Below are 10,208 nucleotides of genomic sequence, written 5' to 3'. Positions count from 1 at the left end.
TAATATTTCTGCCGGAAAATCAAAGTTAATTGAAAGTTTGAAAGAATTTAACGATGTAGAGGTTATTCCAGAGCCTATAAATGAATGGAAAAATTATAATGGAAAAAATATGTTGGAACTTATGTACAGTAACCCTAAAGAATATTCAGAAGAATTTCAAATGATGGCGTTGGAAAAATCTTCTAGAGATAATAACAATGCAGATTCTGAAAAAGCATAGTTTCTGAGAGAAGTATTTTCTCCACCCATCACGTCTTTTCGAGTTTGAGTCATTCGGAAGGGAATTAAAAAAATTAAAAAAAAAAATGGGGAAGAAATATTCTGAATATTTTTATTAAATGTGTGAAACTGGAAAAACTCCAAACTTCATAATTTATCTTAGAACAGACCCAAAAAATTGTTATAGAAGAATACAAGAACGAAACCGTCCAGAAGAAAGGTATATTAGTTTAGAATATTTAAATTATGTTCATTACCACCATGAGGAAACATTCGTTGAAAATAGAGATTTGTCTATACCTGTTGGTGTTATTGTTTTAGACGGCAATGATAGAATCGAAAATGTAAAAAAGATATTCATTAACCTAATTCAAACTCATAAGTATAAATACTGTTCAAAATGTGAAATAAAAAACCCTATGAGTATTATTTTTAAAATAGTCAATCCAAAGATGGGTTGCAGGGTACTCTAAAGATTGTAGTAGAAATTATAATCGGGATCGCATGAGAATAACATATAAAGATCCTAGTTTTTATGCTATTCACAAAATGAGGGTTTCTATGAGACGTTGTGGTAAAATGGTACCGCTTGAAGAATACCTTGGTTGCACTCACCAGTTTTTCATTGATTGGTTGAATTGGCAAAGAGAGGGGAAAATTATTGCAGATGAAGAATACGACCATGTTTTACCAGTGGCTCATTTTAAAGTTGTTTCAGAAATCTGCTGGAATTGGGTAAATATCAACCCAATCAGTAAAAAAGATAATCGGAATAAAGGTGCAAAATTATTCCCAAATATCTACAAACTTCAACTTCAAAAAGCCAAAGATTTTCTGGAAAATTATGTGTTCCCAAATGATGAAGAAAGGTACGAAACTTTGAGTAAATTATCTGATGTTGAAAAAGCATCCTGCAGTGGTTAACATCTTAAAGTGATTTTATGTTAGATACCGGAAGCCACTCATTGAATTTTTCTGAGTAACCTTTCCATTTAACTAAACCATATTTTTCTCCCTTAACTGTTTTGTAACGTAAACATTTTTCGATTTTGTATTCGATTTGATCCGGGTTTGGAACGTAACTTAATTCCTGTAAAAATAACCGTCTATAATTTCTAATTGATAATCCTCGAGTTGGTAGACTATGGGTTTTGTGAAAATTGTTTGTTTTATTTTAAAAACTTCTTCGGTAAAATTAGGAAGATAACCTTTAGAAAATATGGTTTTGTATTTGGTTATTCTAACGCTGTCACCAATCTTGTATTTTGGTTGACCATAATCTTTTTTAAGTAGAAATGCTCCATAGAGATTGTACCAAGCTGTTCCGGTATTATCTTCTTCTCTAGCTTCGATTGGTTTCATTCCAATGGATGAGTGAAATGTGTTGTTGTAACCATTCACTAGGTTTTCAAGAATATCCAAACATTTGTTAGTCTCTTTTGCGATGAAATATTTCCACATTCTAGTTTTTAATGTACGATTAAATCTTTCTACAACGGCTGCTTTTTTGCTTGAGAAAGTTGAGAACCATTCTATGTTATTTTTTTCCAATAATTCTTTCAGTGATTTATTGTAGAATTCTTTACCATCATCAAATTGTAATTTCGCTGGTTTTGCTTCTTTAAAAATAGTGACAAATAAATCTTTGAATTCTTCTCCCTTTTTAGTTTTCAGAGGTAAAGCCCAAGTGTAACAGCTGAATAAATCAATGACCGTTAAAATGTATCTGAAATTTTTATTGTCTTTTTGATACTTCTGTAAATCCACTAAATTAGCTTGCCATTGCTGATCCACGTAAGAAACCATTGTTTTTTGGTGGAAGTGCATTTTTCGGTGATTGGTTTGTGCAGTTGGTAGGTTGGTAAACTAACTAGGAAATCTTTTAATTCCTTTTTATTGATTGCCATTTTATCTGTTTTTATTTTTCGCCAAAGTTGGCTTTCATTTGTATAGGCCACAGTACTTTGGGGAATAAAGTATAATTCTCTCAGATATTGTCCGTTTGAAACATCTTTCACTGGAGAGCCAACTCCCATTGGAACTTTGTTCGTTGGAACTTTGTTCGTTGGAACTTTGTTCGCTTGAGTCTTTTCGGTGGTCATTCATTTACCATTTTCTTATTGTTTGTAAATGGCTGGAATGTTAATTGGTGCCGTAGTAAACGCCGTTGCCTAGGAAGGGAATCGAAGGCTTGGGAAGAACATCGAAAAGAAACCATTGATTTCGTTAACCTTCAATTGAAAAGAGAAAATGAAAGTGCAATTGATTTCCGAAATGTTGATGCTTCTTTTGTTCTCTACAACGAACTTCATCCAGAGAATAAAGTACAACTTCATAAAATGCCAGAATTAAAAGATTTCTACCAACCGAGTGAGGAAATGAAAAACTATGAATATCTTTTTATTGTCTTTGGTGTGATCGGAACCGGACTTTTAGTGAAATATCTGATGTAAGGGAGGTTTTTTTTGATTTTTTGATTCATATTTGATGTGTGTGTAACCTGGAAATGTTAGAAATGTTGGATATCGTTTGGAGTGACTCTGGAGATTAACGTTTTTGCGTGAGAATTTGATTTTAACCCTTTATTAGTTAGGTTTTTAGAAAATTAGTGTTAAGGAATTTTAGTGGGTTTTTTTTGGGGTGTAGAGTATATGTAAACCTGGTGTTGGGTGCCCAAACCAACATTTTTAGAGTTAGAAATGGGCTGCGGAGAGCTTGGAAATCATGAAAATTTGAAATTTTGAATTTGGAGCAGCCGATTTTTGCGTTTTTCACTCGCTAGGGGGGCTAAAATGTGGATGGAACCACCAGGTTTACATATACTTGTGTGAATGGTGCCATTCGTTAAAACGATCTGCTGGCAGATCTGCCATTTGTTGTGTCATAGGTTTACCTGCGTTTACCTTCTGACAGCAGTTCGTCCTTTGACAATCCAAAATCGTTGCCTTATCTCTGCAAGTGCATGCTCTGTTCCTGAATGTCCTGTCAGGTTGTGGTAAAGTCGAACAATCAAGTCGACAATGTGGTGTTTCTTTGGGAGCAAGGAGGATATCGCGGTGACGTCACGGCTTTTCCAAGATGGCGCTGCATATTGTAAACAAACTCGATCCACGGCCAAGGGAAAATCAAGTCATCAAAAAGTTAGATTTTTCGCATCAAATCAGAGTTATTAGTACTTTTCTGCGATGAAATAAGTCTTCAGACAATAAGCTATCATTTGAATAATGAAAAGTGCTGTTTTGATGGGGAAAAATAGGGTTTTTTAAACCAAATAGCCGGGCACCGATCTTCCAAAATAAGCGATGGTTTAAAAACAGTCTCCCAGATATGGGGCAATCTCTTCATTATCATAATGGGATTTGGAGGCATGTTTACAGATTTTACAAGTTCGAGACCTGTAATACCTAAAACTCGCATAGATCCCCATAGATCCCCTCTATTTGTCGAGTTAGCGCCCCTGTAAGATCATGCATTTTCGGACACTAGAACGAAATCTTCCTGCGGATATCGCGGTTTCGGTGATGATTTAAGGAGAAATTGACTGTTCTTAGAGTTGTATAGGACAGAAATGAGTTCATACTTCATGAATACATGAATATATTATGATATGGGCGGACTTCTAAGTCAAAACAATAACAAACTCAACTGCATCTCTACTGTATATTGCGTAGTGCATTGCCTAGTGTATTTCGTAGTGTATTTTAGCGGAGACATTATTTCCGCACTTTGGCCACGCCAAACGTCTTTTTTATTCTGTTAAGTTAATCTGCTCTGTAAATTTTATTTTACGCAGGAAGAATCCATACTAGGTATTGCAATATTTCATGTCTATTGGTGTTTTTGTGTACAAAAGCGCACCAGACAGTGAGACGTGGAGATGTGTTCAGTACTGGTGCTGTCAGTAGACTGAATCTGATTGGCCATAGCGATCACTAATATGGGTCGGGATCACGTGATGTGACGTCACCGCGGTATCCTCCTTGCTTTGGGAGTATCATCTTGTGCTTTGCATTATTAGGCAATGTTGCATTGTTGAGACGACCCCCAACTCGCAATACCACATCGGCATCTGCCTGAGGGGAATGCTTGTTGGTGGCGCGTGACTGGCTCCTGGTATCCTGATTGATATCCCGCTGAGCAAACTTCACAAGTTCAACTTCGGCTCTCTCTAGCTCCGCCACAGACAATCCGCCATCCTTAATCGGTTCTACTCCTATGCTGTCATGATGATATATCAGGGCTTTGTTACGAATAACCTTTTGTACTCGTAGGAGCCAAGCAACAGATTTCTTCAGTTGGTACTAACTGGAGTGCCGCTCAATCAGCTTGACCAAGATGTCTTTTTCGGAGATACCTTTCTCCGGCTTTACTGCAGCATAGACCTGCAACTGTGGTTTCTCTTCCAAATTGTGGCTGTCATCTTCAGGTACCAACAGCTCGCCTGGGGTCTGAGGCCAGTCACACTCTTGTTTCCAAAGGAAGCTGGCCCATCAGTCAACCTTGTGTTGCCAATCATTTCGTCCGCTGTCAGTCCGCGGGACACATCATCAGCTGGGTTGTTTCCAGTGCCTACGTGACGCCAACGTGCAGGTGCTGAACCTTCATGAATTTTGACCACTCTGTTTGCCACAAATGTCTGGAATCTCTTTGATTCATTGTTGATGTAATGCAGTATTATAGTACTGTCTGTCCAAAAGACTGAGTCATGGATAGAAATTTCTAGTTCTCGTCTGATGATTTTGTCCAGTTTTACTGATTCTACAGCAGCAGCTAACTCTAATCTTGGTATCGTGGCTGTTTTTATAGGAGCCAATTTTGCGTTTGACATGACTAGAGCGCAGTGTACTTTACCTTCCGGATCCTCTGTCCTCAAATAAGTCACTGCCCCAAGGCCCCTCTCAGAAGCATCTAAGAAGTGGAGATGTGTCTTGTGTACCATTGGGACTAGTTCTGGCGACTTCAAACAACGAGGAGTCCTGAAGATTTCTAACTTTGGTAGATCTTCACACCATTTATTCCATTGTTCGAAGCTTTTCATCACAACCCAACTTGTTTCGACATAATGTCCCGAAGCATAAGTTTGGCCAGCAGGAGCTTAGGTGACAAACCAATCAATTTCAAGCCATTTGATTATTTTCATATTCATTGCGATATAATTAACCAAGATAAAGTCATATACATTTCTAGTAAATCATACTTACTTGCTAGGATTCCATTGATTTCGACGCTATGCTCAGAAATTATTTGACTGGTTTGGGAGACAGACCATGTTCTAAACCAATCGATGTCAAGCCATTTGATTATTTTCATAGTCATTGCGATATGATTAACCAAGATGAAGTCATATACAATTCTAGTAAATCATACTTACTTGCTAGGATTCCATTGATTTCGACGCTATGCTCAGAAATTATTTGACTTGTTTGGGAGACAGACCATGTTCTAAAGCATTTAACAAATTTAGGATTTAGATAACCAATGAAAATGACCGGTTGATTAATTTTAGAGGTGGCAACGTACAACTCGAACTTATCTTCTGAATAAATGAGTAAGATATGGGTTACTCAAGGCACCCCAAAAACTGGAAGAAGATAATAGAAGAAATTCAGTCAGAAGAATTCAGTCAGACAATGATAAGCCCCCGATGAAACCAATCCAAAGGGAACCCAAGCAGGCAACACCCAGCAGGCAACGCCCAAGCAGGCAACACCTCATAAAAGGTCTAAAACAGTTTAAGGTAAGTACTCGAGCACTTCACATTTTAAAATTATCTTAGATGAATGAGTGAGAATAGTGAAAAAAAAATTTACCCAGATTTATCGGCATATGCCCCCATTGATATGTCTGCTTTGCTGTATGCTTCGAATGGAGCTGTCGCTTCGCTATCTAAACCACAGGGAGTACCAGCTCCCACTGGACTGCCTCCATAAGAATTTAGACTCCAACTGATTTGTGAAGTCAAGAAGTATTTGGAGGAGAAGATTGAGTTTAGGGGAAAGGTATTCTCAAAATACAAAAAGGCATTCAATACAGTTACTGGTATTAGCAACTTTCTTAATTCAACTAGAATAGCAGCAGGATCTGTTGGTGTGTCCGCAATAGCTGGTGTCATCACCGCAACAATAGGTTTGGCGTTGGGTGCAGTGACAAAGGAGAGCACCATTATTTCCAGAGTTTTAAGTAGGGAGAAAAAGATTATACATAAGAAAGTAGAAAAACATAAAAAGGTAAGTATGCTGCAATTTCAAAACTGAACACTATCAATGACTTAGAAAGTGCTGCTATAAATTATTCTCACATAACAGGAGGAATTCTCTTTAATTCTCAAGGAGAAGGAGAACTATATTTCTTTAAAAATTGCAATAAGAATAAAACAAAGAGAGACAAATTCAAATGTTGATGTTGAAGCCATGAAAAATACTTTTTAGAAGGAAAAAAACTAGCACAGACAGAGATGCTGGAGAAACTAAAGTCACAATGAAGTATGTATACAACCGTTATTATCCAGCGGGAATTCATGATCCGAACCTGGCGCCTTCAGCACCTCCTTATTTTACGGAGATAATTCCACGTAGATAATTCCATTTAGATGAATAAGGGAAATAAATTTGTTTCTGAAGTCTGACAGCTATAAGGCTTCTTATGATTTTCACCTAAACGCAATTGTGGACATAAAAAACATTTCTCTGCGGCAAATAATTATACCGTTAGATTTAAGACAATACTGTAAAAGGTTGAACTATCTCTGGGAAGATTGGGATATCAAGTTTCATTACATAACAATGAAATCGCTGTGGAGTTAATGGAAGATATTTATGGGGGTGAGTGGTCAATTGCTACGCCGTCACCCCACTATTGCTATTCTAGCCTCCAAAAAGGAAACTTCTTGAAAAAAGGTAAATATTCTAATATGTGCCGTTGCCGTACTTACTTATTTTTTAGGTCAAAGTTGGTAGATGAAAAAAATACTCTTTACATTGATTCAGGCGTTCATAACTCGGATAGTTTGTGCGTCATTCTAGGGGGAATTGGTACTCCAGTGGTAAAAGACGAGATGATGTATAAGCCCAAATATTCTATTTCAAACGTAAATTTAAAAAAACAATCACATTAAAAATAACAAATGAAGATGGAGTAGTATTAGAATACCTTAGTACTGAATCGGCATTACTGAGGGTCCAGAACGATATTCGCAACATGGTTGATAAACATGGTGCAGCTGTATTAGTGTTACTAGATCTCAGTGCCGCGTTCGACACGGTCGACCACGAAGTTCTCCTCTCGCGTCTACAAAATCTCCTTGGTATCGACGGTATCCCGCTAAAGTCTGGCGGGGAGGACACAACATGTGTGTATCAGCGGAAAGAGATCAGCGCCTCAAACACTCAATTATGGCGTACCACAGGGGTCAGTATTAGGCCCCATCCTTTTCCTGGTCTACATCCTGCCACTTGGTCCCCTTATCGATGGTTTTGGCGCCCCTAGGCACGGATACGCGGATGACAATCAGTTGTATGTAGCACTTCCTGTCACTCAGGCCGCTTCAAGGATCATTGTTTGTCGTGACTGGTCACAGCTGTTTCAGCTATGCCTAAACATGACATCGAAATAAACCATTCTGCCTACTAGCCTGCTGCCCAACGATTGGTCCATGCGAAAAGCCTGTTAACCGCTATGTAAACATTGTCGCCAATACACATCTCACACATTATCGCAATACCCATTCAGCCAAAGGGTTAATGCATTGGCATCGTTCAAACATCAGCGCGCTTCTGTACACGTGCTCGAATTAGATACGACGGTTTTCATTGGCTCATAAGTTGTGTCACATGACCATTCACCCGGCTTGAAAATTTCATGAAATTTGGACCAAAATTAACGAAACAGTGGCGATTTCCATGTTTTTTATCGATTTTTCGACAAGTTACAGATTTCGGAATTCTTCAAGACTAGATAGCCGGGTAGGCATAATATCATATATCATAAATACCCCGGCTGTTTTGCATAACTCATTTCAGTTTCGTACAGAATCGTGCGTTTATTCTGAAATTTCTCAAACTTTGATCTGCTCAAATTAAAAATGGCCGACTTGCAGACGGAGATTGAGATGGGGTGCCAAGTTCATCGTACAACATCGAATTCCCTTGATCGTTATTTAGCAAAACGAGTTACTTCCAGTATTCATTTAAATCTTTACTTTTAAAATATATATCTATTTTATGTTAGTTTGCTGTCTATTCATGCAGAAAATGCATTTGAAAAACAAATGTCTAAAAATAGTTGAGTTTTTAAGTTCGATGGTCGGGTCTATTTTGGTGAAAGGGGTACAGCATGGGTAATAGTACAATAATAAGTCATGATCTGCTTATGAACAAGCCATGAGTTAGCATATACCATAGTTTATGTTGAAAATATCTTTACAGATGTAATTGATAAATATAGTCTTAAGAATTCGCCAAATATAGAAAAGTTCTTGGTATATTATCCACCTGTTAGCAAAATGAACTCGCCCATTGACCCACATTCCAGTTTGTTGTGGTATTTTTGTACAGGGTGATGCCAAAACAGTGCCTTTTGTTGACTGGTAAACATTCCTTCAGTTACTAAAATGCCTTTTTCTTTAATTTCAGCTGGTTGCATGGTGTGTACTGCAGATAACTTCTCGACTTAATCCGGCTGATGTGATGCTTTAGTTGATTCGAGAGGCTACATGTATATAGGCCCAGTACGTCGACATCATTGATCCGGCAGTGAACAAGATAAGTGGTAAGTTAAGCGATGTTTCCCTTCATCTATGTATTCACAAACAGATGATTGAAATCATTATACTGTATTCCCGTAGGCTTTGTATGCATGTATTCTATTCTAATCAATTACTCTTTATTTCAGGTTCAGCCTCCAAGAGGTGTCACCAGAAATGCAACCGACATTATAGACAGGCGTGATTACTACTCTGATTTTGGACTGATGGTAAGTTCCGAGGCTATTTTGATTGCAATTAAATATTATTTGAATCTACATTGAAATAAAAGTGGACATCTGTAGGATACTTCCTTTCTTTCTCTAGATTCAACACTGGTCAGTGTCAGAATTGAATTAGAATAGAAGCTGTGTCTGTTGGAGCCACCTCCAGTTACCCCCCCCCCCCCCCCTCCCCCATTTAGCCACTGCCATTATGTTTACACTCGCCTTTACAATTCCAGGTATACTCGTCTTCAAAATGGACCTGACTAGGAATGATGATGGTGACTTCCCTCCTCTGAAAAAAGCTCGGTTGGATTCGAAAGTTGGTGCAGGCGGTCATTAGCGATATTTCGGTCGTAAACGCAAGAAGTCCAAGAAATCCACTGACAAATCAGGAAAACGTATATTCAATGTCGGCGACACGTGTTTGTTCAGATTGGACTCAAACGTTTATCTTGGAACCGTTCTTAGTCAAGTTGATGAACATCATTTCCAAATTGAGGACTATACAGGAACAGTGCGCACCTTCATTTGTCTGTCACTTTGATTAAAAGAAAGTTAAAGTTGAAACTTCTATAGCAAGGAATATGAAGATGTGAACTTTGTATTATTATTTTTTGAATGTATGAGTCTATTGAATGTGAATTAAATGCATATTGTGAATAATTAATAATAATAATATTGTGTACATTGAAATCATGACTTTTAATTTTTGTGTACTGGTACTGCCTTGATATGTTGTCCTCTGTGACTGTTGTCTCATCTCTCGGAATAACAAGACCCCAAGCTGGATGAGACACCTACATCCCCTGCATATAAAAGATAGGTTGTGACATAATGTCCTCTGTGACTGTTGTCTCATCTCTCTTAATAACAAGGCCTCAAGCGGGATGAGACAACTACATCCCTTGCCTATGATAATAAAGGTTGTAACATATAATGTCCTCTGTGACTGTTGTCTCATCTCTCGGAATAACAAGGCCTCAAGCTGGATGAGACAACTACATCCCTTGCCTATGATAATA

General features: G+C 37.9%; 1 long non-coding RNA gene across 1 annotated transcript; it reads left to right on the top strand.

Moving 5' to 3' along the window:
• Window positions 1-8,597: 8,597 nt before the first annotated feature.
• LOC135487151 (uncharacterized) lies at window positions 8,598-9,475 on the top strand. Its single transcript, XR_010446783.1, has 3 exons — window positions 8,598-8,985; window positions 9,109-9,189; window positions 9,423-9,475. It is a non-coding gene; the product is annotated as an uncharacterized LOC135487151 (long non-coding RNA).
• Window positions 9,476-10,208: the final 733 nt, after the last annotated feature.

The sequence above is a fragment of the Lineus longissimus genome, chromosome 4 (assembly GCF_910592395.1).
Source record: "Lineus longissimus chromosome 4, tnLinLong1.2, whole genome shotgun sequence".
Taxonomy (NCBI): domain Eukaryota; kingdom Metazoa; phylum Nemertea; class Pilidiophora; order Heteronemertea; family Lineidae; genus Lineus; species Lineus longissimus.
Note: the sequence above shows the minus strand (reverse complement) of the source record. Positions and strands in the feature narration are given on the sequence as shown.